Source organism: Dendrobates tinctorius, unplaced genomic scaffold (genome assembly GCF_039654945.1).
Source record: "Dendrobates tinctorius isolate UK_male_01 unplaced genomic scaffold, ASM3965494v1 ptg000057l, whole genome shotgun sequence".
Lineage (NCBI taxonomy): Eukaryota > Metazoa > Chordata > Amphibia > Anura > Dendrobatidae > Dendrobates > Dendrobates tinctorius.
In genome coordinates, this window is record NW_027361725.1 from 4,655,041 (window position 1) to 4,677,602 (window position 22,562).

At 43.5% G+C, this 22,562-nt stretch overlaps 1 long non-coding RNA gene across 2 annotated transcripts in view; it reads left to right on the forward strand.

Moving 5' to 3' along the window:
- The window catches only part of LOC141091909 (uncharacterized), a 163,347-nt gene that overhangs the window by 21,575 nt on the left and 119,210 nt on the right, over nt 1-22,562 (forward strand). For both annotated transcript variants that reach the window (XR_012232615.1, XR_012232614.1), the window contains one exon: nt 19,772-19,858. This is a non-coding gene — a long non-coding RNA (uncharacterized lncRNA). The remainder of the gene's footprint in view (nt 1-19,771; nt 19,859-22,562) is intronic.

Consider the following 22,562-nt stretch of genomic DNA (forward strand, 5'->3'; position numbering starts at 1 on the left):
GCATACGTATAGCTGTCAATCACTATGGAGGACTACCCACTGGACTCCTAAGCACAGTAAGTGCTGTTTAAATGAATAAATTACAAGTTATATTGTATCTTTTCCCCACAAACCTATATATCAATCTGTTCAGCCTCTCCTGCTCTACTCCATGCTGCCTGCAGAAACAATTTCATGATGGGTTCCCTTTAATTAGTGTCACGTTATCAGGAGACCATATAGTTGATGTCATTAGCTTCCCGTTACCAGGACCGCTAATTGATTTACTAATTTAAATAGATGTAAGAGATGTAAACGGAAAATTCTATATAAAAAAGGAATAAAGGTATGAAACCTTGGCATTGACAACACGTATATAATGAGCTAAACGCTCTATAGGCTTCTTTAATGTAAACAGCTATTAGTATAATAAGGATGTTCCTGTTCTGCAGTTATAACTTACTATTTCGGTAATAAAACACACAGATTAATTCACTGACTCTTCGTGATCATTGTTTTGGGGTACCTCGCTTTATGTTTTCTCAATCCTCACTAATGATGATCAACAGACGATCAATTGACTCGATAATCAAAAAGTCAAAATCCATATCGAAAGATTTTATAAGCCAGGTCAGGATTGAGGCTGACTAACCATTTGTGAGTACTTTTTTAAAGTATTTTTCTCAACACAAACAGACCCTGTAATATGGCAGCCTGTTAAAATATGTTTGGTCAACTGCAACAACTCCATTCCTGTCTATGAGTGTTTAGTTGCTAGATTTGCATTCTGTTTATAAAGTTAGAATGAAAAAAAAACTCCCAGAGGCTCACAAAGGAAGAGTATGTGACTGTAGTTTCAGTTTTCCTGTGTCTGTGTATGAGAGAAGCAGCCTGCTGTAGATGATGCACAGATAGAGACACACAACAGATCAGGTGTATTCCTGATCTGTTAAGCTTATCATATATTGTTCCTGTTTGTTCCTGAATAAAGAAGCTCTGTTATCACATGCTTGGAGAGTATAATGAATAATCCGCTGCCAACACAGCCTAAGAAAACCCTTCTGTGTACCACGCCAAAAAGAGTAATGGAAACAGTATAACAAATTGCTATAATGGTGCTCTGTCTGAGGCAGCCTGGCTACTATAAATACAGCTTCAACAGATAGGCTTTGCACAAAACACTTAGTTCAGCAGATCCTAGCTGGACCCTGGCCTTCAACCCTTAATCCCTGTGCAGGGTTATGCCCTTACACATTGACCCCTGGATTAACTCTACAGATTGGCTGCGGGCAGAAAGAAGGTTCATCAAGTTGAGTTCCATCCATAGGCTCAAAGAAAGGAACCATATCAGAGGACAGGGACATGGCGAACAGGATGCTGAGATTAGTAACAAGCTTAGCAGGAACAGAGAAGCAGGAGTGAACCAGGGAAAGTATAACTTACAACTGGCAAAAAGTGACAGATTTCTTGTGTTTAAATAAGGAGGAGCCACCCAGGGGAAAACATATCATTGGTGCAACCTGTGTGGTCGCACAGGGGCCCATGATGTAAGGTGTCATATTTCTACCACCAAAGTTTGTGGGATTGTGCATTATCATGAGCTCTTGGGCCCATATATTGTTCTTGCACAGGAGCTATATTTCGTCTGTGTCCATGGCTCCCTGCAGAGAGCTAATCACATCAAGTAACTGTCTCACTGCAGCAAAACACAGGTGAACTGGAGAGGGATAACTAGTCTCGGTAACCATAAAGTTTGACTGCCACATGCGGCCATCACCCAGCGGCATCTGCAGTATTAGTGTAGTGTGGTAGAAGCAGGTTATTCAGACACAGCTCTTTGCTCTACAACACCTATAAGCCTTAAAAGACACTATGAATGAGTACACCATTAAATTTCAGGCAAAAAAAAGAAACATAAGCTATTTATGCGCCTAAAATTTAGTTACACAAATCAACTGTATTATGGCCAAGGATGTCAATTACAATCCATGAGCTATAATACCAAGGGGTCCAGATATCTTTTATTTTTAGGTATCACCATTGTATAATTATTCAGGTCATATTAGAGACATTCACTAAAAAGCCCATTGTACCCCTGTTGGCCTTCTGAGCGGCAGCAATTCATTGTGGCATTATTCCATTTGGTGTTAAAATCATTCTCCATGAACATTGCCAGAACCAACATACTCCCCAGCATTACTCCACCTACAGCAGCCTGACAGGCTTCAATTGATGCTGCTTGCCCCAAATTCTGACCTTCCCATTGCATGGTGTTGCAGAAATCTGGACTTATGTAACCTGGCGATGTTTTTCCTCTTCTCAGTTATACAACTTTTGTTCTGTTCTGCACGTTTTCTGTTTTCTTTTGCCAAGAACAACACTGGAACTTGTTATCTGCTGTTATAGTCCATTCAACCTAAGGAACTATGAGTTGTGGGTTTGGACACATTGGTTGGCACCAGCATTGTGTTTCGCTCCTTTTTTCTAGACAATTATTTAAAACATCTTCTGATCCATTACTCAGTACGATTCTAAACATCATCCACTGATCTTTTTGTCAGAACAATTTTTCAACTGATTCTAAATTGATTCCTCCCATGCTCCTCTGATTCTTGAACCATTCTTCACATCCTCATCTGATCAATTCATTCTCTGATCTTTTCATCAGAATTATTCTTCATATCTGATCCCAGAAAGATTCTTTTACATTCAGTGTGAGGAGCTTTCCTTGCTCTAAAGACTATTGGACCAATGGACGTAGAGTGCAATCCACAGCTCTGAGGGATGCAGACTTTTTCCACCTCGAGCACCAGTTACGTCAGTCTTATTGCTATGTTTTATTAGAGATTTACTTGCTCATCAGTTCAGCCTCAGAAATCAATGTTTCCATTCAATGACAGTAAGCAGAGGAAGACGTGCAGGCTGGTTCGTATGTATACATGAGGCCGGACACAAGATTGGTAATCAAGGTAAACCAGCATTCCATTATTCTTGTTAGTCTCTCAGGGGCCTCAAGGCATTGTTCTTCCAGCCACTAGTCCCATTGTGTGGATGAGCAGGGTCGCACTTGCCATTTGGCAATTCTGGCAAATGCAAGAAGGGCCTGTCTGGTCATGGGCCACCTTGTCTGCTATGTTAACAGAATCGGTGTTCTCAAGACACCCATATTGTTAAGAGTTGTGATTGAGGTATCAATAGAAATATTCATTTTGTAGTTAACCTTGCTTTCCTCCATCCAGGGTAATATATCCCATCCGGTGCTTGGGGATGGAGACCGCATGGGCCTATGTGATTTCAAATGCCAGGGCTGAATTTCAGCCCCAGTCCGTACCTGTGGATGAGGATAGTAGACCCAATGGACCCGTCACCATAGGGGGTCGCACATGCAGTCCCAGGTGATGATTTTGACCTGAGGAAAATACCTCCACTACATTTAGTTTTGGGGGAGAGGGTGTGAATGTGAACACTTCTGCCCATTCAGGAGGCTGATCCCAGGGAGGGAGATCAGTAAGCCACATGTTTTGTGAGGGAGTTGATGCTGTGATGCCAAGGGGCAAGGATCTGTTGTGAGGTCCTGGTGTCCCTGTATGGATGGCCTATGAAGATTGGAGATCGGCTGAGGGCAGGAGTTTGATACACGTTTTGCTATGGCATCTGGATGTGAGGAACTATCTTAAGGACTGTTGATGTGAGCTGAAGTGAGAGACATGTGCTGTAGTCAGATTATCTGTCACCTGGAAGAATGTGAACTGTGATTAACGACTACAGCGTGAGATACAAAATCAATGGGCCAACCAAAAGTTGTGAGACAGTGAGTATTGCCTGGTATAGGGCCAGTGGACCTACCGGCCCCAGGGAGTGGATCTTGAGGACTAGGGGCAATGTATTTTAGCCATCCACCTAGAGTTGTAAAACCATGGAAGTAAGGAATAAAAAATAGTTGCATCGTTAACCTGCCTAGGTGATTATTACAACTCATAACCTCAGATCTTCACATCCTTTATATGATCTTTTCATCAGAACAATTACTCACATCCTCATTTGATCCTTCAACAGTTCTTAACTTCCTCCTCTGATCCTTTTAACAGAATTATTCTTCACAACCGACACTGATCCTGTCCTCAGAATTAGAGTTGAGCAACTTTGGTCGGATCGAGTTTCGTGAAACCCGAATGAAACAAAATTGAGTGGGATGAAACTGGTTCGACTAGGGCAAAAAAAGTCGGAGTTTCGTCCGAAACCCGACCCCAATGCAAGTCAATGGGAAATAAAAGTCGGCATTGAGCGGATGACATTTTTTTGCCCTAGTCGGACCAGTTTCATCCGACTCAATTTTGTTTCATTCGGGTTTCACGAAACCCGATCCGACTAAAGTTGCTCAACTCTACTCAGAATTATTCTTCATATCCTCCTCTGATCATTCCTGCAGAATGATTCTTCATATCCTTTTCTGATCCTTTTATCAAAAAGATTCTTCACAATCTCCTCTGACCCTCTTCATCAGAATGATTCATCATGTCGTCATCAGATCCTTTTGTCAGAATAATTCTTCACATCCTTTTGATTCTTCTCCTTGACAATTTTTTCTGTCCACAGGATCCCTTTCGCTGGATGTTCATAGGTATTCATATAATGGGTTTTCATATGTTTTAGGGGGGCTATAAGATAGAGCATACTGTATATGCTGCAGAGTGATTTAAGCTTTAGTACAAGACGTAAGACTCTATCAGTCTGCTGCAGCGATTCCTTACAGTACAAAACGCTTTCATCTCTTTAAAATGTTGAATCCCTTGGGGTGGTATTCATTCACTGCGAAATAACTGTGATTGTGGGAGATGAAGTGGAACAAGTGTGGCCTCGCTCACAGCCATGTCCTGTCAAAGTGCCCTCTGCCTACCACATCGGGCTGTGCAGCGGGACGGAAGCGAGCGCAGGGTCCACTTCTCCCTCCCGAAAGGCTGCCTGACCAAGAAGAAGACTAGGGGCAGCAGAGCTCAGCCCTGGAACCATGCTACGTTGTCACATACAGCCATCCGTGACCCTTGCTGGCAGAATCAAAGTGGCAACATGTAACCTGTAGATGTAAAACTCTTTCTCTTCATGCTACGCAAATCCAACTAGGGTCAACTTCTTCTGTCACACTGGCTCTGTGCCTCCTCCAGGCAACATGTTAAACACATTGGATACACGTGTGTGTCTTAACTTATCGCCACTCTCTTGATAAGTCGGAGCTGAACATCTATTGTTTCCTCGAGTAGAAGGCGAACATGAAATTCTATTTTTCATCTTTGTCTTTGGTCAGAGAACAGGTTAAGTTAACTATTAACAATATCTGTCAGGCGTTAATGCTCTTTGGTTAGAGGAAACATGAACACCATCAATACGATCTAGATGTTCCAATCTGAATACTTCCCTAAAATAACATCTAAACCGTCTGCCAGTGTAAAAAGGTCATACAAACTGTCTTGTGCCCCAAACACAACACGTCCTGGTTCGAACTGTATAGTTGTATGTATATTGCTGCCTTGTAATGTTGTGAAACTGTATTTTTATTGCTTTATTTAATATGCTATTTATACATTATCAATAGGGAAAACGTGTAGTACCTTAGTTAGGCCACTAGATGGGGGCACATGACATCTTAGTATTGTAAATAGCTAACATAGGAGGAGTCTGCTGTAGGTAAGCAAGAAACATTTTCTGCTTGTAAGCAGAAGGGCCAGGGAGCCCATAGAGCCTGGATGGGCTTAGAGTCGGGGACGTTACAGCAGCTCTGCAACTTTCTAAGCAAGAAGCCCAGCCATCCAGGGCCAGGGGACCAGAAGTGCAGCAGTATAGGAAAGCAGGTCACTCTAAAATGTTGGAGCTTACTACATGGACAGATGCCTTCATGTCTGGGGTGAAACGGACAAGGGAACTCCTGAACGTAGTGAAGCTGAACCGGGAGGACGCTGCAGTACTGTTCGAAGCGAGGCAACCTGGGTACAAAACAGAGGACATAGGGAAGAACACAGGGAAAGTGAAGGATGTGAACTGTGCATAACTCTGTGTTGATGCTGTAACTGCTATGGACGTGCTGCAATTGAAAACAAGTAAAGTACTAAGTTTAAAGTTGGAATTGGACACTGTCTCTTTATGTGAAGAAGTGTCCCTGCGTCTAAGGGAGGTCTCTGAGAACCCGGCAAGTGAGACAGTGAGACTTTATATATGTGATGCGGGTGGCCAGGGTGCGCTGAAGCAGACACTTATGGGGGCCATTACTACAGCCCTGGCTGCTGCTCACACTAGGCATAGTCGGCAGGATCCCACTACCTTGCAAAACGGGGATGCCGTGAAGAATGAAGATACTGATATTCCAGTAGCGACTGATATATTGGACATGACTGAAACTTTGGATGTGACCGACCCTTTATGTGTGATCAAGATGGCATAGAATGGCGCAGAAGAGAACGACGACTGTGATCTCATCCTTTGTGGACTGTCTGACCCAGGTATGGTGCGATAATCTGTCAGGCAACATCCCCTGGTCCGCCCATGGTGGACGCACCAGAGAAGGAAAAGACCTCGTCCTCTACAACCGAATGCTGAGAAATGGGTGGAGTGGCTGGAAGCGACTCAACCCTGGAACAGGTGGGGCCCAGAAGAAAACTCTGCTTGTGTGGCGCGATGCCATTGTTGTGTGAGTTACTTGTCTTCGTGCATCTGCGGAGAGTCCTGAGCAGGAGCACTGCAGATGCAGAGAGGTCTGAATCGGAAAAAGATTGTGAACCGGAAGAAGCTGCCCCGCCGGAGCATGATCCAGAACATCATCGCATGGAGCCAGAACATCACCGTTGGGAGTTGTAGGCCGGAGAACCGGAAATAGTTACTTCCCCAGAGAAGCACGTGCAGGAAGTGGAGGCTGAATCAGAGTGCGCAGCTGCATCAGCGGAAGGATTTGACGGTCCTAGGACGGTCGCAGCCAGGATTCTGGAGCAAAAGGTGAGTGATCCTCAGCCCCTGACCCTGGAAGGCTGGACTGTGCCTTAGCCCCAGACCACTGAAAGCAGTCCCATGTGTAGCGACACCCAGGCCCTCAGCCTGTCACATTTCCAGCAAAAGACAGAGGGCCCCTTTTCATCCCCCCAGGCAGGCCGCATGGATTGCAGAGGATGATTTAGACTTGTATACGGGCCCAGAACAGGCATAGTCGGACCCCTGTTCCCTGGCCATTGAGCAGTCAAGGCCTACCCCTCTCCTGTCACTGCAGCAGGAGAACACGACACCTGCGGCTGCAGGGTCGTCTATTGGAGCATGGGCTCAGAGCCCGCTGTGGTGTGCGGCGGCACAGGACACATGCCGCTGACAAGTGGATACCGTTTAAAAGATATTACTCCTTTGCAAAACTTGTGCACCGGATTAATGAGAAAAACGGGACAGTTTCGCATCCCTGTGGGCAAAGGAGCCCTATAGCACCAAAATCGGGTGCAGTGTGGCTGATATGGGCCACGATAGAATGTTGAGCATTGTTTTTCCCCCTTTGAAATGTTTGCTTTCCTGCTGGATGGCAGGACTTTGCCTTTGCAGAGTAATGGGCTCTTGTACTGTGGAACAAACTGTGTTTGGCCATGGCAACAGACTGTGCTACAGGAACAGGTGGCACACAAGCGGTAAGAGGGCAGTGCTCTGCATAAAGGAAATGGGGAATGTACCCATGGACTAGGAAAAACGGACTGTGTGTGGCTGTTGAGCGTGCAGCACACATGTTTTTAAGAGCTGTTCCCCACACAAAGGAAGGAGGATTTCCCTCCCCTAGAACTGAGGACCAGTTGTTATATATCTGCTCGGGTCCCATGGATGAACGGGACTAGGGTGTGATGGATTCTCCTGTGGAGCAAACGGGCATTCCCTGATGACGGCAGGTGGCGCCCTTTGTCTTCTACTGAGCAAAAAGAAAAAAGGACTAGCTGCGGCGGGTGATGTCCGGCACCCTCTGCTGAGCCAGAAGACTTTGTTGTGGAAAGAGACTGCCCTTGACCACAAATGTTTTTTTCTTTTTCTCCGTTTTATTAATGGACTACCTTGTATGTATGTTTATCTCCTTTCGTGGAGTATTTTGCTGTAAATAAAAAAGGGTTTTTTTAGAGCATTATATGGTTGGGGACAACCATTATTAAAGGAAGGGAGAGTGTAAAGGGGTCATACAAACTGTCTTGTGCCCCAAACACGTCCCAGTTCGGAATGTATAATTGTATGTATATTGCTGCCTTTTAATGTTGTGAAACTGTGTATTTATTGCTGTATTTAATATGCTATTTGTACATTATCAATAGGGAAAGTGTAGTACCTTAATTAGGCCACTAGATGGGGGCACATGACACCTTAGTATTGTAAATAGTTAATATAGGAGGAGTCTGCTATAGGTAAGCTAGAAACATTTCCTGCTTGTAAGCAGTAGGGCTTAGAGCCCGGGACAGCACAGCAGCTCCGTAACGTTCTAAGCAAGAAGCCTAGCCGTCCAGAGACAGGGGGCCAGAAGTGCAGAGCATAGGAAAGCAGTAAAGTACTACGTTTAAAGTTGGAATTGGACTCTGTCTCTTAATGTGAAGAAGTGTCCCTGCGTCTAAAGGAGGTCTCTGAGAACCAGGCAAGTGAGACTTTATACATGTGATGCAGGTGGCCAGGGTGTGCTGAAGAAAACACCTATGCGGGCCATGACTACATCTCTGGCTGCTAAGCACACTTGTACAGAACAATTTTAGGTCAGGTTCACATCATGTTTGTGTCCCTGTTTTTGACTCCATCGAAATCCCGTCAAAAAACAGCATTCAGTTTTGCTCCCAATAGAGCCAATGAGTTCAATTAGGTAAACAGAGTCCAAGCAAAATATCCAAGATTGGACCGTCTTTTCCTGGGGTGACCTTCTTCTTAGCGTGACCCAATAACTTGTAGATATTGGTCTACGTTCCAGCTAAAAAGACAGAGAGGCAGATCTGGAACAGAACCTAGAATGAATCCAAAGTTTAAAACTTTGCCGATTTGCTCCCGTGGAACTCCTAAAATATAAACTACTATACTCACCTCAGGAGGAACACTTGTTGGTGAAACTTCTGTAGTTACTTTGCTGTTCTCTGAACTTCCAGTGGCTAGAACTTACGACTGTCGGCAGCGGTTCCATGCCTATAAAACATAACATTATATAGCGCTATCCTATTCAACAGTGCTATACAAACATTATCAATTGGGCTCACAATATAAATTCCCTATCACTATATCGTTGGAATGTGGGCAAAAAACAGAGGAAACTCCCGCAAATACATGGAGAACATACAAACTCCTTGCAGATGTTGCCCTTGGTGGGATTTGAACTCAGGATCCAACTGCTGCAAGGCTAACCAATGAGCCACCGTGCTGCCCAACATATCACTGGAGGCTAAGATACTGAGACCATTCTAATCACAGAAGCAGAAAAACAGACCTGTTTATTTCAGAACTGCCCACTTCTACAGATTTTGCCACGGATGTACAAGTAATCCGGAGAAAAATATCCAACAACTGGGCAATTTTTCTTTTCTCCACCCCTGCCCTCAATAGAAAAAAAAATGCAACGATTTAAAGGGGTTGTTGGGTGAATAAAAGTTTTCATCTAACCACAAGATAGGTGATAATTGGTAAATTGGTTGGAATACAACCACTTGAACTTGCACCAAATTGGCTTAAATGTGTTTAAACTTTCATTCCCATTGGAATGGATGACCATTGCTACATCCTTTCACCTTGGGGGCTGATGGAAAATGTCACTCAGCGACCAAATAGAGAATAAATTTACTGGCGGTTGGGCGTCCTACTTGCAACACCATTTTGTAAGGAGGATAAAAGTTTCCCGCTGGGTATAATAATTTGTCAGTCTTTCTGTGGCTCACAGCTTTGGGACATCCACCGATCAGCAAGTTATCACCTATCTTATGGATATTTGATGATGACCTATTTTTACAGGACAACCCCTTTAATCTTTTAGAAAATCTTTTATGCCAAGTTTTTCTGATATTTATTCAAAATCTCATCCCCTAAGTTTCTAGTGCAATTGACTGCAGATTGGAAATTCAAAGCACCTCCAGTGCTTGTGAACGTACCTAAGAAACTTAGAGTCAATATGGCACAGTCCTTTATTTGTGTCTAGTCAGAGCAGCTACAAGTGCGTCTCTCACGATTGCGACTTTTCAAAGTGTTTTACTCCAGTTCATTAACACAGTAAATAATTGGCCCCAAAGACCATTTTTGACTTTGCTGAAAAATTCAAGAAGTGGTTGAACAATTTTGATGAACTTGGCGCAAAAAGCATCAATGAATGCCACAGGATAAAAAAAAATGAAGAAAGTAACTAAAAAGAAAGAAAACGTTGCAATCGATAAATTGGACTCAATGTTCTGTAGTTTCAAAGAGAAGTATGCAATTCTTTATTCCACCTGTGTGGGCACAGCAGAGGAATTAGGCATTTGCTGTCAAAATCCTTCACTGAATACTGTTTATTACTGAGAGTCCTAGAAACAGGACTTCCTGTGATCAATCTAGTTTTGGTGGGTCCTTCCAACAAATAGACATTTTGCAAAGTCCTCCTGGTTTGTTTGTTTTTTACAAAGTTATTACTTCCTACAGCCAACTCTTAAATGTTACACATTTGACAAAATCACTGCAGAAGGTTGCATATTGGTAAATTTTGACTTAAATGGAGGTAGTCCTTCCCATGTTTTTCCACGCCAACAAGAAACACGAACATGAACCTGGTCCACACAAGGTCTTCAGATCACTTCAGGCCATATCTATGAGAATTAAACCAAAGTTGTCAAAATATCAAGAAATGGCACTTCCAACACACTTATCAATCTAGAAGACAGCTGTTAAAGCTATCACTGAACAAGAAGAGAACTAACATAATAAAATCCATAAAAATGCTACCGTGGTGGTTGTGAGCCCCTTCGCCCCCGGAAGAAGCAAGCTGGCGAAACGCGCGTCGGGGCACAAGTGCTCACACCCACCACGGTCGCACACTTCACTCTTCTCAGTCTAGTAAGTAACTTGCGGATATACTTTATATGGATTCTAGTGTGGACTGGATAACTTTATCTTAAACTATTTGCTAGCTGTCACAATGTGGGAATTGTACTGAGATTTCCTTGGAGACCATTTAAATAGGTATATATGGGTTATATGAGAAATGCCCTAGGAAATAATCTATTGGAACTTTAACCATTTCTGTATACCGCCTATTTACTCCATAGTTGATTTCTTTCTCAACATGGATATATTATGTGCACAGCAATAAATTTAGTTTTTTTATAGGTTATTTTGAGCTTCTTTGTGGTTGGTGTCCCCTATTGGGGTATGTTGACAGTGATTATGTACAAGCAGCATTTTTATGGATTTTATTATGTTTCAAAATAAAATAATTTATTTTAAATAGTACATGGTTCTCTCCATGTTCAGTGATAGCTTTAACAGCTGTCCTCTAGATTGATACATACAGTCATATGTTAAAGTTTGGGCACCCCTATTAATGTTAGCCTTTTTTCTTTATAACAATTTTGGGTTTTGCAACAGCTATTTCAGTTTCATATATCTAATAACTGATGGACTCAGTTATATTTCTGGATTCAAATGAGGTTTATTGTACTAACAGAAAATGTGCAATCTGCATGTAAACAAAATTTGACCGGTGCAAAAGTATGGGCACCCTTATCATTTTCTTGATTTGAACACTCCTAACTACTTTTTACTGACTTCCTGAAGGACTAAATTGGTTTTGTAACCTCATTGAGCTTTAAACTTCATAGCCATGTGTATCAAATCATGAGAAAATGTATTTAAGGTGGCCACTTGCAAGTAGTTCTCCTATTTGATTCTCCTATGAAGAGTGGCATCATGGGCTCCTCAAAACAACTCTCAAATGATCTGAAAACAAAGATTATTCAACATAGCTTTTCAGGGGAAGGATACAAAAAGTTGTCTCAGAGATTTAACCTGTCAGTTTCCACTGTGAGGAACATAGTAAGGAAATGGAAGAACACAGGTACAGTTCTTGTTAAGCCCAGAAGTGGCAGGCCAAGAAAAATATCAGAAAGGCAGAGAAGAAGAATGGTGAGAACAGTGAAGGACAATCCACAGACCACCTCCAAAGACCGGCAGCATCATCTTGCTGCAGATGGTGTCACTGTGCATAGGTCAACAATACAGCGCACTTTGCACAAGGAGAAGCTGTATGGGAGAGTGATGCGAAAGAAGCCGTTTCTGCAAGCACGCCACAAACAGAGTCGCCTGAGGTATGCAAAAGCACATTTGGACAAGCCAGTTACATTTTGGAAGAAGGTCCTGTGGATTGATGAAACAAAGATTGAGTTGTTTGGTCATACAAAAAGGCGTTATGCATGGAGGCTAAAAAACACAGCATTCCAAGAAAAACACTTGCTACTCACAGTAAAATTTGGTGGAGGTTCCATCATGCTTTGGGGCTGTGTGGCCAATGCCGGCACCAGGAATCTTGTTAAAGTTGAGGGTCGCAGGGATTCAACTCAGTATCAGCAGATTCTTGACAATAATGTGCAAGAATCAGTGACGAAGTTGAAGTTACGCAGGGGATGGATATTTCAGCAAGACAATGATCCAAAACACCGCTCCAAATCTACTCAGGCATTCATGCAGAGGAACAAATACAATGTTCTGGAAAGGCCATCCCAGTCCCCAGACCTGAATATCATTGAACATCTGTGGGATGATTTGAAGCGGGCTGTCCATGCTCGGCGACCATCAAGCTTAACTGAACTGGAATTGTTTTGTAAACAGGAATGGTCACAAATACATTCATCCAGGATCCAGGAAGTCATTAATAGCTACAGGAAGCGACTAGAGGCTGTTATTTTTGCAAAAGGAGGATCTACGAAATATTAATGTCACTTTTATGTTGAGGTTCCCATACTTTTGCACCGGTCAAATTTTGTTTAAATGCAGATTGCACATTTTCTGTTAGTACAATAAACCTCATTTGAATCCAGAAATATAACTGAGTCCATCAGTTATTAGATATATGAAACTGAAATAGCTGTTGCAAAAACCAAAATTGTTATAAAGAAAAAAGGTTAACATTAATAGGGGTGCCCAAACTTTAACATATGACTGTATCTATGAGAAATCCACCAAATTAATGGTGATCTCCAGTGATCGTGAGCAGTCCCCAGTGATTGTGGCAGTCTCCAGTGATCGTCAGTAGTCCCATCTGTTGGAAATTGACAACATATAACATGTTCAGAAATCCTTCGGACGTATAAAAATGCTGGGCTTTGTAGTATCATGACAGCTATAGGGTCACAAATTGGAAATAACTGACTTCGACCACATATTAATGCAGTAGTTTGCATTGTTTGTAGGTCACTACCATGAACGTCAACGAGAGCGCGAGCGACACACAGTATATTTATTTTTGGGAATGTTTCATTTAATATGTAAATGAGCATTTTCTCTGCCAAGTTAAATTCTGTAGAAGATTGCTTTGTAGATGATACGGTTAAGCAGATTTCCTCAGGTTACCTGGAATGATGCAGCCCTCAAAGCTTTTTCAACTCCCAGCCAAATGAAGTCAGTTTTCCAAATGTTACAGGAGAGCGGTGTAGGATCTTGTAGATATCTCACTAAGATGTTCGAACTAGGAAAGTAAATAATACAGAGTGGACTAACCAGGGAAGATAATTGGCATGGTAATGGAGTATTATTTCATATGAATCCCTCAAAGGTGATTCATCCAGAAAGGAAGGAGTTAAGAGGTTTGAAGATGAGAGAGATGAGCGGATCTTTAGAAATTCGAATTTGCCAACTTCACCAAATTTTCCCCCAAAATTTAATTTGTGACTAAAGCATTTGTGTGGATTTCAGTACTGAAAAGCTTGTAATTGCTCACAAAATACATAAAGTGAAGAGTTGAGAGAAAGAGAGAGAAAAGACCCTGCTGATCATAAGAGCTTACACTGTACATGAAAGAGAGCGAGGACCCTGCTGATCATAAGAGCTTAGACTTTATAGAAGAGAGAATGGTGGTCGCTGATTATAAGGCTATGTGCACACGTTGCAGATTTTATTGCGGATCCGCAGCGTTTTTGGCCGCACGGATTCGCATCACATCTGCAGAGTAGTGCACAGCCAATGTAAACCTATGGGAAATGGAGATTTGTTGTGCACATGCTGTGGAAAAATCCGAGCAGAAACGCAGCATTTTTTTTTCTGCAGCATGTCAATACTTTTTGCGGATCTGCAGAGTTTCTGCACCCATTGACTTCAATTGAGTCAGGCACATCTGCAGCAAAACCGCAGATGTAAAAAAGATCTGCGAATTTGATGTGGATGCGGGTGCTAGAAATGCTGCAGATAGGTAGGAGGGAAGTGTGTGGGCAGAGTATGGGCGGAGCTATGTGCATGTATGTGTGCAGGGGGGTCTGAGTGTATGTGTGTGTGCCGGTTTCTGCGCGAATCTGTGTCTGTGTGCAGGTGTCTGCGGGGCTTGTGTGGGTCTGCGAGGCTGTGTGTGTGGGAAGCAAAGAAGAGGACGTCACCGCTACAAGATGGGAGGCGCCGGACCAGACCACGACACCCATCGGACCAAAACTGGACCCGAACCGCCCCTGGGTGAGTATAATCTAACTAGTTTTTCTTCTCTTTCAGGTTACATCAGGGGCATACATCAGGGGCTTATCTACAGCATTACAGAATGCTGTAGATAAGCCCCTGATGGCGGTGCCGGCAGCTGATAGTCCAAAAAATGGGCAACAGATTCCCTTTAAGGAGATAGCAAAAAAAACAATAAATTCTTGTACTCGCTCTCCAGGACTGTCAAGCATCACTTGATCACATGGGGTCTCGTCAGTAGAGATGACTGCTGGAACAGGTCCAGAAGGAAAAGATGGCTGAAAAGGAGCCAATTTGAAGAGCAGGGGTGATGGAATAGGTATGAGGAAGGTATAAAAGTATTTTTTAAAACCATTCGTGGCCTTCAAAATTCAGTAAAATTTCAGTGGCTAGATGATTCATTAATTTTCATGAATAGGAATATGTATTAAATAGATTTGATTTGTTCATTTCTACCGATACCTATTGGAGACCACAGGTTGATGTTAACGTATTGGGGGAAAGAAACCAAATAAGAAGCCATTTAGTCATCTGAGATGGAGCAAGGTTTGAGGAGTGGATTCTGTTTCCATGGGTCATGCCCTTCTTTGGCTTCTTTTGGCTTGACTCTAAATTTTTCCATGAGAAGTTTGTACCTTTGACGTTCACAGGAACATTGTCACCATGAGTGGTGTGACTAGAGTCTGATACAAAATTTGAACCTGGTCCCTGACCAGATTGTTGTTCATATGCATAGTCCCTTTTAGCCTTCTAGATCCTATAAAGACATATGTGTTCATGTCACCACCCCACACAATAATGTCCCTTATCCTGCCCCCTTCCTAGTATAATGTCCCACATCCTTAGTCCCTTCCTGGCATAATGTTCTCCATCCCAGCCCTTTACTATGAAAATGATCCTCCATCCTAGAATGTTGTCCCCCATCCTGTCCCTTTACTATTATAATGTCTTGAATCCTGAGCTTTTTTCAGTAATAATAGTATAATGTCCCCCATCCTGAGCCCCCTCCAGTAAAAATGTTGCCAGTTCCATTCTAACACATTTAAAAAAAAAAAAAAGAAACTTCTTACCTTCCTCCACTCCCACGACATGCAGGAGCAGGCAGCTTTAGGCTACTTTCACACTAGCGTCGGTACGGGCCGACGTACCGACGCACATTGTGAAAGATTTGCACAACGGGGGCAGCGAATGCAGTTTTTCAACCCATCCGCTGCCCCATTGTAATGTCCAGGGAGGAGAGGGCGGAGTTTCGGCCATGCATGTGAGGTCGAAAATGGCGGACACATGTAACATTTTTTGGTGCGTCGTGGCCGCCAAAACACGACGCATCCGTCGCACGATGGATGCGACGTGTGGCCATACATCGCTAATGCAAGTCTATGGAGAAAAAACGCATCCTGCGGGCAACTTTGCAGGATGCGTTTTTTCTCCAAAACGACACATTGCGACGTACGTCACATGACGCTAGTGTGAAAGTAGCCTTAGACTTTAGCTTCCCCTACACATCTCATGATGTCACTGCCATACGTCAACCATGATGGGCATGCAAACTTCAGCTGTTGGCCTCTGGCTGGTGGGGTATATTGCAGTGCAGTGACTCGGCTGGTCTCTCTGCCACAAAACATATGCATCTTCGGATGCCCGCACAGCTGAATAAATCACTGGCGATGGCAAGCCCTCCTCCCACATGGACCCTGTTACGATTGCACTCCCTGATTAGCATCATCAAGTGAAGTCATCTGAAGCTGATGGAGCTGGACTTTCAGCCAAAGCAGCATTGTTTCTTCACCCTAGAAATATGTGGAGATTTTAGCTCAATGATACTTTAGAAGGTGAACTGCAATTAAACAGTCGTGCTCTGATTCCAGTCTGGTTTGCCAATGAGAATATTTTTAATATTTTCTGAACAACTTATCCAAAAACAACAGACAGCCAACTTCTTTTATGGACACAGTGAAAGACCATGGTAAGATTTCGGTCAAAAGATGATAATTACTATCATTGTGATCTGCTCAAATACCAACAACTTCAAAACAATCATGGTCAAAACTATTTTATTTCTGGGCATTAAAAAAATCCCTATTTGTATGGATCTATCCAATAAATTATAGACAGTTGGCAACTGTAGTACCAATGTACCTTGCAGACATTCCATTGCATCATGTCTGTAGATAGTTATTGTAACATAAGACCATGAAAGTGTCTTCTTTTATCAGGTCTCAGGAAATAATCTCTCTTCTTTGCACCTTCTGCCTTTCGTTCATGCTTCCTAATTCCATGCTCCCTTGAAAATCAACTTTAGTCTGGGAGGACGATCATAACAAAGGTCCATTGACAACAACTTGGTTTGAGGAGATCCACACCCATCCGGCAAGTCAGGACACTGGCTTGGGCTTAGCACACCTTAAAACAAATATTAAAAAGTCAGTTAATCAGTGGATCAAAGTAACATCATGACTTGGCCTCCTGACAGCAACATTAAATATTTTCACAGTGAGCCCACTGAATAATAATAACGCCAAAGAATGTGTCTACACTGCCGGGCATTAACACGGTAATTGGCTGTGAAGACTTTCTAGGTGTCTGTTTGAGGGCGGGGGAAGGGTTGTTATTCCATACAGTTGATTTAAGAAAAAAATATGATAAAAGTGCTGCCGAGAGTGACCCAATGTATGTTCTGTAGGAAGTTACTGAATGGCAAAATATGTCCATCTGCACTGGATGTGGTTGGAAGGGAAGTGTTGGGTTGAGCTACTGTAAAGACTCTCTTGGGACACTGCAAACATAATAATCCCACAAGACTTTGTTACATCAGAATTGTACAGGACGATCTGATAGTAACCTGGAAGGACCTCCAGTGGCTACCCAACTAGTGCGGTTTGCAGCTCTTCTAATAATAATAGTGCAAATGATGCCTTACGGAGGCCGACCAGCCAAAAGAGCAAGGAAATGGATTTTCCTACAGCTCTGAAGTAAAAAAAAACCCAATACAATAGAGTAGATGTGTCAGCATTATTCCTATGTGCCATGGACAATTCCTGGCATGAGCAATTTTTGGAAAGGGGCAAGCTGAATTGTGGTTGGTTATAGATTTGGGAATTTTTGTTTCTTGCAACTGATCTGTACAGATGGCTCTACACATTTAAGCCCCACACGCTTCATAATCCCAGGGGATGGTATGATGTAGCCATAGGCAAGGGTATACATGTTATTGGTGCAACCGCACAAGGGCCAAAAGATAAAGGGGCCCACTTTCACCTTCAAATTAGCAAGCAGGTCCCATTACAGACACAAAAAGAGGCCCGTAAATTGTTCTTGCACAGAGGCCCTCTTCCGTCTGTGTCCACCACTGGCCATAGGCACCTTGTGTACCAACACATGGTACCTTTGTTGGGTGCCATATTCTCCCCTACAAGCAATGCTTCTAAAATAATACCTCCACAATATTCATACTTGTCATGTACCCCCAAATGTCAGCGAGGCCCCTGTAGATTCTTGTAAGAGTCAACAATCTTTCCTGCTGAAAAGCTCCTTCAAAACAGCTATTACACAAAGATTGAATACCCCAAAATCTTGGGGAATAGGGTCCAAGGCACAGAGGGGGATCGGAAACAGGCATAGCTTGGAAAAGGACTCAGGCTATTAGAAAAAAATTCCCGCAGTGTGTTCTGCACAATGGTCAGCTACCCATCTCCCGGATATCAGCCATCCAAATATGATATATTCCATGCATTGGAACGTGACAATTGCTTTCATCTTAAAATTAAACGTTCTGAAAGCCCCCTTGCATGAGAATCCCTTTTATGGATACTAGTTTCATAAGGAGAGGGCTCAAAAATCCTAAAAAAATTCAGATGAAGAATGAAAAATAACAGTCAGACGAGCCGATTGTCCGAGCCGGCATCTGTTCCCTACTGCCATCCTCCAGGCATTATCCAGATACCGAATAGAAACACATAAAAATCCAAAACCTTGCAATCTTTGCATTTAAGGACGTCACGGTATCCTCTCTTGCTGTGGAAAACTGGGAAATAGAGCTAAGCTTTTATGAAGAGGTAAGTTCCGGACTGGACTAAGGAAATGCAGTGGACGTGGTGTACATGGACTTTTCAAAAGCTTTTGATACGGTGCCACACAAAAGGTTCATTGCAGGCTGTAGGCTTGTCGGAACAGGTGGGTCTTCAGGTTCTTCTTGAAGGTTGCCGTTGATGGTGAGAGTCTGATGTGTTGCGGCAGGGAGTTCCAGAGTATGGGGGAAGCACGGGAGAAGTCTTGTATGCGGTTGTGGGAAGAAGAGATAAAGGGGAGTAGAGAAGGAGATCCCTTATTTCATTACTGAATCACATATGATGGCAGCTGCACACTCCTCCTAATCCTCCTCCTGCAATCCACTGCCCTTCATAATAGGTCTCCATGAAACATATTGTATACAGAGATTATATCACCACAACGCCCTATAGAAGATGGTAGAACAGATACTTCATGGTAGCCATGCCGCATGATGTGCCCACTCTTACCTTGTCTCAAATTTCCTTGAGCACTCCCATCAGCATTTTTATCCTCTTAATATATTGCAGTCATCATATTATATAGCACTGTGTACTTACAATTGCTCATTTTTCCTTTCTACCCAGCTAATTCCTCTTTTTTCTCTGCTCTTTGTAGAAACATGAAGTCTCTTGTCCCTGCATTTATCATTCCCTTCCTCAGCTCCTGGCACATCCCCCTACTAGGGACTTTTGCAGTGACCAATGATTCATACAGGGAAAATTAACCTCCTGTTTCTACATAAAGCTTAGAAAAAATTTTAATCACACAATTTCACAGAACTAAGGGTAAAGTGAAGAATTAACTGGGTAGAAAGGCAAAATTAGCAACTGTAAGTACACAGTGCTATATAATATGATGACTGCAATATATTAACAGGATGAAAAAGTAGATGGGAGAAGGAGGAGTTCATCTTTAAGGACAGAATTGCTCACAGCACAAAAATAAATATATTGTTGCAACATCCTTGCAAAAACTCTTGACAGGCTGCAGTTCACATTACAACCATCGGGTGGCCACATATACACAGTAGGCATATATATCATAAACATCTCCCGACAGAGTTTCACAAATTCTATTTTATTTTTGTTTAAATTAGGTGCTGTTGCGCTAAGAGGAAAAGTACGAAAGAACATATCTGTATTCTGCATTCCAATGGCTGCCCTTCCTTCATGACATAGTACAGGTGATAACTTACTAATCGGTGGGGGTTTAATTGCTGAATGAGGAATTGTGTGCCCCAACAGTGTATTTGTATTAACCAAGATGTTCGAGTGCTGCTCCATTCATTCTCTAGGGGGCAATGCTCCGCAGCCCCATATGTAATGAATGGAGTGGCAATTGGGCGTGTGCACTGCTGTATACTAACAGTGATAAAAATATCCCCTTCTGCTGACAGGTGCAGGTGAGGGATGGACATTTCATTGGTGTAATTGTAAGGGGCAAGAGGGACCACTTTGACGTTCAAATCAATAAGCAGGTCCTGTCAAAAACCCAATGAGGAGCCCATATAATATCCTTGCACATGGGCCCTCTTCCATCTGTGACCACCACTGCTGCTGGTCCCAGAGGAGCTAATCAATGTTATCACCTATCCTGTTCTTGGGTCAGAAAACCCTTTTAAAAATTCAAATTCAAATTAGGTATTCAGTTAAGTGATGTCACTAAGGTAGGTGGCATTTGCTCTGAGAGTTGGGTGTTGGGGGAGTGGCAATAAGCCACTTTTCTTGGGTCACGCTATCTGCATGCAGAGTGAGGGTAGAACATTGAGCCTTTTGATGCAGGCAAGTGTGGTGCCCCTGAGGGTCCTGTCGCCACAGAGGTACTGCACCTCAGCCAGAGGTGAGGTACTCTGCTCTCGGGTAAGGAGGGGACACTGCCCAGAATCCTCACACTAGCACCCAACACTAGACATCTCCAGGCCAGGGAGGGACTAGGTAGAAGGTGTGGGTGGAGAAAGTGGAGAAGGGGAGTAGCTTAAGGAAGTGACAGTGAAAGGAGTGAGTTCAGTTGGTGCTGGGGACTGGAGCAGTGAGGAGCTCATCCCTAAACTAGAGAAGAATGAGAAGAGAAAGAGGAGGTTCTAGGGGCACAGGAAGTGAGGAATCAACCCGTGGCGCCCGAATCCACACCGACTTTAGTCACGTGGAGGGACCAGGTCTCAGTAGGGGACCAGCTCCAGACTAGTAGAAAAACTGAGGACTCACCTAGCAAACTGTAGGCTGTATTATCTGTATGTGCTACAGCCAAACACGCACACATTCGCTGAAAAGGCAGCCAGATAGGATCAAGGGGACCTAGAGGATGTCGCCCAACAGGATCCGAGGCTGCTGGCTTGGGACACTGTGTGTGAGGCGAAGGGCAGGAGAGGCGGGAGCCAATGCAGTGAGTCAGCCAGGAAATCAGAAAGGGGTTCTGGTACAGTGTACCCCAAATTACCAGCCAGCAGGCTGGACCACCGACCCGGAGGACACAGCACCCCGGCTGGGGATTGTAACTGAAAGAACTGGGAGCAAAAGTGTGAAGACTGCACTCCACTGTGCCCTCCAACTTATTTACAGCGTCACCTGACTTGTACTACAACCCCCACCATCACATTTAACACCATAACTGTCCTGGGGCTTAGCTCTACCCGTGGGGAGCTGTACTAACTCTGCTGCGTCACCATCTGCCTCAGTGGATCTGAACTGCAGTGTTGGCCATATTATCATTGCCGAACATCACTGGTGGAGTCACGGCTTTATCTCATATAAACTTTCCCATCTTTATTCCCTAAAATCATCTTTATTTCCATTGCACGCACAGGGCCACCGACCGAGTCACCGCTGCCGTGACATCCCTTAAAGAATTGACCGGCCCGGACCGAGTACACCACGGCCCTAACAGGTGTTGCACAAGCGTAGCTGTAGTTTTGGTTTGGAGATATTCTAATGTCTGGAACAATTACCTTCTTTGATTGACAGCACTGGCATCAATGGTCCAATCCCATGGTCATGTATATATCCCAACATTATTGGCGAGTGCACGGAACCAACACAAGGCGGACACTAAAAAATGCTGTTTTGCGCTTGCGCCAACACTGTGAGGTTGCGGGAATCCATGATATCTGGAGCAACTAACTTCTTTGATTGACAGTGCTGTCTCCATTGGCCCAAATGTGTGCGCATGCACGTATCTCAAGGTTATAGGCGCATTCACGGAACCACCAGAAAGAAGACACTACAAAAACCTGTGCATGTGCAAATACTGTGGGGTCGCGAGTATCCACAGTGTCTGGAGCAACTAACTTCTTCGATTGACAGCATTGGCTCCACTGGCCAAAATCTGTGCGCATACATATATCCCAAGATTATTGGCGAAGACCCTAAAAAACCTGTGCATGCGCCAATACTGTGGAGTCACGAGTATCCAGGATGTCTGGAGCAACTAACTTCTTCGACTGACAGCGCTGGCTCCACTAGCCCAAATCTGTGCTCATGCACATAGGCCAAGATTATTGGCGCATGGTGGAGCCAGCAGAAAGAAGACACTAAAAAAAATGTGCATGCGCTAATACTGTGAGGTTGCAGGCATGCACAAGAATTCAGATGAGAAAGCATTATCTCAAGTGACTCCAGCGCAGTCAATCATGGTGACAGGGGTTGGAGCTGTGTCCAGACCCCCACACGTGGTGCAGATTTTAATACGACCTTAAATTAGGGCAGATGTGCTAAATTTAAGGAAGATATGACCCAATATCAACATGGGTTTACAAGGGTCCGTTCCTGTCAGACTAATCTGATAAGCTTTTATGAAGAGGTAAGTTCCGGACTGGACTAAGGAAATGCAGTGGACGTGGTGTACATGGACTTTTCAAAAGCTTTTGATACAGTGCCACACAAAAGGTTGAT